Here is a 6,358-nt window from a genome sequence, read left to right as displayed (position 1 = left end):
TACGAATTGCAGTATTCGGAAAGGAAGTGATAACAAAATCATGTGGTAGAACAGCTTCTGTAATCACTTTTAATTCTCTCTCTCTCTCTCTCTCTCTCTCTCTTTGTAAATATCTCTCTCTGTATGTCTGTCTCTTTATCACTGCAACAGCAGTGATAAAGACTGAAAAAAATGACTAAGATAAGAAACCTGAAAATAACTTTAGATATTTGATTTAACATATTGAGTTTCGTTATCTCTTAAAAGGAATTATAAAATGAAATTAGAAACGTTTTTGTCCATGTTTTATTACGCATGTTGTTATGAAATGCTTGGAGCAACTGCGTGTACACAACTACAAAATATTCATATTTATGTTGATTGGAGAGCAGCAACGTCATTGAATACTAAAGTCCAAATATTGCCATGCGTAGTAAAATAAATATAAATGGAAAATAAAAATAGATATAAAAAGACTCTCAATTATGTCAAGAGGAATCATGGACTATTATTTCTCGGAAGGTGGATGAATTTGGTCTACGAATGCCAGCTGTAATGCAGGCCAGAAAAGTGACACCGTTATGTGAAAAGTTAAAAATATCAAAAGACTATCGAAAGAAGACATCGGTTTTGATGATTGTTCTGTCACAGAATTGTACATCAAATTTCATCGTAATCTTGTGAAGGGGATGTATATTAATTTTCAACAAACTGAAAGAGAAATATGAACAGCCAGTGGAATCTCTTTCAGGCTCCACCGTGTGCCTCACCAAATGAGTACTTCATGTCTCTGATGATACTTGTGGACTGATTTCTCTATCCATTGATAAAGGTTTCCTAATACAGATAATCAAGAGCGTGAAGTTATTTTTAGAGTGAAACCTCTAAATCGGACCCTTTCTTAAGTTACCCCGAATTCCTTAAAGAATAATAACAATTTTATCATTATCAGGGCAAATTTAGACAAATTTATTGTTATGATACGAGATAGGAAAGAATACTATGCTTTATAGGTTCGCGACTACACTCCTCTGCTGTTCTATGTTTCACGAGTTACCCTTCTACCATTTCTAGGTGTTGACTACATTCCATGTTCCTGTGGTTTGTCATACTCTGCCCAATCCGAAACATCGGATTTTCTCATCTTCTCTAAACACAGAACTCTGTTGTAATAAACTCAAACTCCTCCACAAACGTTCGTATTCGTAATATGATTCTATCACTGATATCATCTGTGCATTCATATGTTTTTCACAGAAGAGTCATGTCTGTGATCTCTAACCAGGGGTGAATGCTGGTCTTGAAATTCATGCTTGCTCTTGTTATCATTCAGGGAGTGAGAGGTGTGATTGAAGCCTGATTAACGGAATAATGAATTACTGACCATTTAAAACTATATATTTAAAAGTTTATGTACATTTAATCATACAAATACAACATTTATTTTACAAATGATATTCTATCTTTTTCAATTTAGCTACTTGAATACAAATTCTACCCTACGGTTCTTCTTTATGAACTGGCCTATAACATCGTCATAAAAAGTTGGTTGTAACTTAATTTTCCCAATCAACACGTACACTTGGAAAAGCTGGCTGAAGCACACTCGCTAGAGCTACGTTGACTTCGTATGGCTTGTGTTTAAGCAACAGAGTGACACGACATGAAATGGCTTTGCGCGCGCATGAAATCACAGTGCTGCAGCGAGGAATTGGAAGCTCCTACAACCGAGCAAGCCAAGGTAGCTTTGACTAGACGAGCAAGCATCGGCCTTCGATACACAACGCAAAGCTCAATTATTGCCGCGCAAGCTTAAGACGTCTTCTGTCTACAAAAATAAAAGCCTAAATGGAATGCTTATAAATGCATGCATTTATTAACAAATAAATATTACTTAATTAATGAGCTAGCGCAGCAATCATAGCAAGCATGGAGAATTTTCCCCTGTCAACTCTAACAGTAACATTGGATATCATAGGTAATAAATTAGATAATAGTGATTGAAATCTACATTGCTTGTAAGAGTTTCTAATCAATGTCCAATCATAACCTTATCGTAACGCTCCACAATTCAGGTATCGATTTAGATACTAATGAAACAGGATGAATTGACAATTTGGGACTTAGCGAACAGAAAATTGTATTCGGCATTTTTTTAATCTAGCAGAATTCGTAGCTTAGTAATCATTACCGATGTCCTTTGACTGGAAAGACCTGAGTTCGAAACTTTCCTATCACTCCAATAATCTTTATGAGGGTGTTTCAACTGATGGTGAGTTTAGCCAGTGTTTCATACGTGAGTAGCCTCTTTCCGGTTTCCACCCAGAAACTGCGGTTTCTCATCCCAACAACAAGAAACCAGACAGGAGAATACGCGCACACAATTTACAGAAAAAGATATTCAACAGACGTCAGACATCTGCCATTATAATAAATTAAGGTTAGGAAAGCAAGGGCCGTTAACGCCGGTAATTACCAGTAATTGAGAATGAAGACTGGCTTTTACCACAAACAAATATGAATGTAAAACATGGAGAAATAATAATTTTATGTTTGTTTTAGTCTTGTAATTTGTAATTATTTTTTTTATCTTAAAATATTTCTGCTCCTTTGGACGGTTGTTCATTTTCTTAAGTGTTCAATCGTTCTTGATATCTCCTTAACATTTTTCTTTCTCTTGTATCCCAATGTCTCCTAATGTTTAGATAAAAATATTTGCAGACCTTTCTATTTTATAAATATAAACAGATTAACGCAGACAAGGCAGACTAGCGAACAGCAGTATGCAGTACACAAGAAAACAAACACAAGTTGTGAGAGGAGTCATTGTGTCACTGATAAGGAAAGTCTGATAAGCGATAATCCACGATGTATTACGAAATACTATCGGAGATAAATTCCTCTGAACTGTAAAAAAAAAACATACAATACTCGTCGAGTGAGCGCTTAGCAACAATGCACAAAGTGAGTTTGGACGAGGGTAAATGACTCATTACAAGACTGCACTCAGCCTCTAAAAAAACTCGACATTTGTTCCAGTGAGAGGACATTTCAAGTTGACCGCATCGAGTGTTTTGTTTTATACTTTTAAGCTATATGAAATTATCATAACCATAATTTTATTATCACAAAATTATCAATCGAATGCACAGCTAGAACGTATATTCTTAGCAGATCCACGTCAAAAAATTGCGAATTATATACCAAGATATTTTCTGAGCATACACGCATTTCGAAAGTAGGAAGATTAAGATTATTGTAAGGATCTGTTTATAATTACAGAAGGTAAGAAATTAAAGTTTGCGCATATTATTGAATATATGATTTTAATCGGATAACTATATTCATCCAGACCATTGGAATACTTTTGTTGGTTGATCTACGATGTAATTTATTATGATAAACTGATAATTTGGTTTTAGTGCATCGAAATACAATTTCATTAGATATTATAAATGTGAAAATGGTTTCACGGAGATCACGGATAAGTAGAACTTGTAGAGAAGTAGGGAAAAAAATAATTCTTCAATTAAAAAAATATATTTAAATCTGCTTTCCCTTAATTGGATTATTTTTGTTGCTATTCTTCTTTTTTTTGAATGAAATTTCCACTTTTATCTGTAATTTAAAGTGAGTTTTGATCTCTAATATTGTTTGCTTAGTATAGAATACACTCTTCTAATTATCTGTAATTCTTCACAGATATAACATAAACGATACAGAATTTAAAACTGCCCACTCAAAACAGGAGGGCATTTTGTCTCTATCATTAATCGATGGATATATATAACATATGCTCATGACCACTAATGATTTTGAAGGCATCGTGGACCACTATTCAAATTATATTCAAATTAAATCAAATGAATATGTATGACTTATTCGATGAAATTTGCCAATGATGTTCTAATTTATAAACTTACGTATATAAAAATGAAAATGGTTTAATGTTAAAATTTTAAAAGGAAATAGAAAAACTTTCTTTTATATATATATATATATATATATATATATATATATATATATATATATATATATATATATATATATATATATATATATATATATATATATTACATTATGTTAAAGTGTACACTATTAAAGGAACACTATTTTTATTCCTCCAAACAATGATACATTTCAAATAATGTATCAGATAAACGTATTTTTTTAAAAAGAAAATATACATGTGTGTGCGTGTGTGTGTGTGTGTGTGTGTGTGTGTGTGTGTGTGCGCGCGCGCGCTATGAGACAATTTCTATCCATATTTGGCCTTTTTTTAAAAAAAAAAAAAAAAGAAAGCATTTTAATTTGCCGAATGAAAGTAAAAAAAATTAATGTTCTACTTGTCTTCTAAATCCAGACAAAGCTGAATTAGGGAAGTGAGCTTGTGATGGCAGATAAATGTTAACTATTTTCTATTCGCTAACCAACCAAGTTCTTGGAAAGGAAGGGATAGCGAAATTACGTGGTAGAATACATTTTGTAACCAAATTTCACTGTTTTTGCTCTTTGTGCCTCAAAAATTCCTGATGAATATGAATGATGATTGCAAAAACTAATACAAAAAAATACGATGTGTCATTTCTAAACGAAATATTATGAACTCAAGTAACGTGGAGAGTATTTTCTCATTATCTGCCGCTGCATCGTTTGTTTTTGTTAATTACTGATTTCTGTTAAGGATTAGCAAGTTTCGTAAAACCTAACAGTTATTAGCCTTTCTCTGCTACTCGCAATCATGAATTGTTGAGCTATGCCTGCTCGAGTATAAATAGAGCAGGCTATGATATATTTCAGCCAATATTTCCAACTCATTTTATCTGATTTCATATGCCTCTTACCTTACGTGAGCGTGCTTTGTTATTTAAACTCTATTATCAGCGGAACAATAATGGCAGTGCTTGTCTTCGTGATTTTCGGCGTATGAAAAATTTACGAAAAGGACCGATTAGCGTAACAAACTAACGAAAACTGATTCGGCGATTTGAAACTACTGGAACTCTAGCAGTGCAGGTAGGCAGGGGGCGCAAACCAATCAATCACCAACAAGTTGAACAAGTTGCAACTGCTATTGTGGAACAGGAGATGACGAATGTGCAGGGTACCAGCAGTGCACGATCAATATCCCGGCAAACGCATATCGCATACACAACGGTGTGGAAAATCCTACATTAGATGTTGAAGTTTTACCCCTATAAAATCAATCATGTTCAAGAATTGCGCCCTGGTGATGCGACCACACGAATCGACTTATCTTTGAGATTCTTAGCACGCATGAAAGTGAATGATGCATGGCCGTGGAAGATTTTATGGAGTGACAAAGCGCACTTTTATTTGAACGGCGATATTACCACACACAACTGTCACATTTGGGCTGCAACTAATCCGCACGTGTGAATGCAGATGCCTATCCACTCACCCAACGTCACAGTGTGGTGCGGATTTACGGCATCTTTTATCATCGGTCCATACTTTTACGAGGAAAATCGCCAAAATGGACCAGTGACCTGTTCCGTCATTGCTAACAAGTATGCTAAAATGCTACAGAACTTTGTGGTTCCACAACTGCAGCAAAGAGGATGTATCGATTCGACATCTTCATGCAGGATGGTGCACCACCCCACATCGGACTTCAGGTACAGCGTGTTTTATGACACCATTTCTCTGACAGAAGAATCGTTAGTCGTGCATTTCCCACGCCATGGCCACCGAGATCACCTGATCTCAATCCTTGTGACTTTTGGCTGTGGGGTTTCTTAAAAGCATTGTCTATCATGGACATGTACCTGATATTCCAACTTTGAAAGATCGAATAACGTTACATGTGAGACTGGTGGTCAGAATGGTGGTCATATTGAACCTCATTTGTAATTAACAATAAACGTCATGAAATTGATGTGCTGTCTATAATTTGCCATTTAGTCATTCATTAGTCACACCTACTAAAATTAATTTGACATCGCCAAAATTTCCCCTGTTGGCGATTTTTGGTACTTTTTTTTTTTTCGTTAAATTGAATCCCCATGTTCCACTGTGTACGTCTACCGAATATTGGTTTGGTGTGTTTCATCCAATACATTACTCGCTAGAGGGCTCTAAACACTTGACGTTATTTTATAATCTCCCGGTATATGTTAAAGATGCCAAGCTATTTTAAACCTGGTTTAATTTGAATTTAGTTTACTTTGTATTTGAAGCTGTTCTTTCGAAAGAACAGCTTCAAATTGAATTTGAAGTTGTTCAAAAAATTCAATGACTAGAACCGAGATTTAAGTAAAAAGGTTTTAATATAAAAACAGTACTAGTTTTGAAGGCATGTTTTCGAAGGCATCTTCTTTAGAGATGAATTCCGCGAAAAAATATTTAGTACCAAAAG

General features: G+C 34.6%; 1 protein-coding gene across 1 annotated transcript in view; it reads left to right on the top strand.

The window, feature by feature from the left end:
- The first annotated feature begins 3,232 nt into the window (after positions 1–3,232).
- LOC150103554 (uncharacterized) overlaps positions 3,233–6,358 on the top strand; it is a 45,829-nt gene continuing 42,703 nt past the window's right edge. Inside the window, exon 1 of the mRNA XM_090398092.1 lies at positions 3,233–3,264. The gene's annotated coding sequence lies outside the window, so the exon portion shown is untranslated. The remainder of the gene's footprint in view (positions 3,265–6,358) is intronic.

Source organism: Typopeltis vanoorti, chromosome 9 (assembly GCF_054136105.1).
Source record: "Typopeltis vanoorti isolate ZY-2024b chromosome 9, IOZ_Tvanoo_1.0, whole genome shotgun sequence".
Classification (NCBI taxonomy): domain Eukaryota; kingdom Metazoa; phylum Arthropoda; class Arachnida; order Uropygi; family Thelyphonidae; genus Typopeltis; species Typopeltis vanoorti.
Note: the sequence above shows the minus strand (reverse complement) of the source record. Positions and strands in the feature narration are given on the sequence as shown.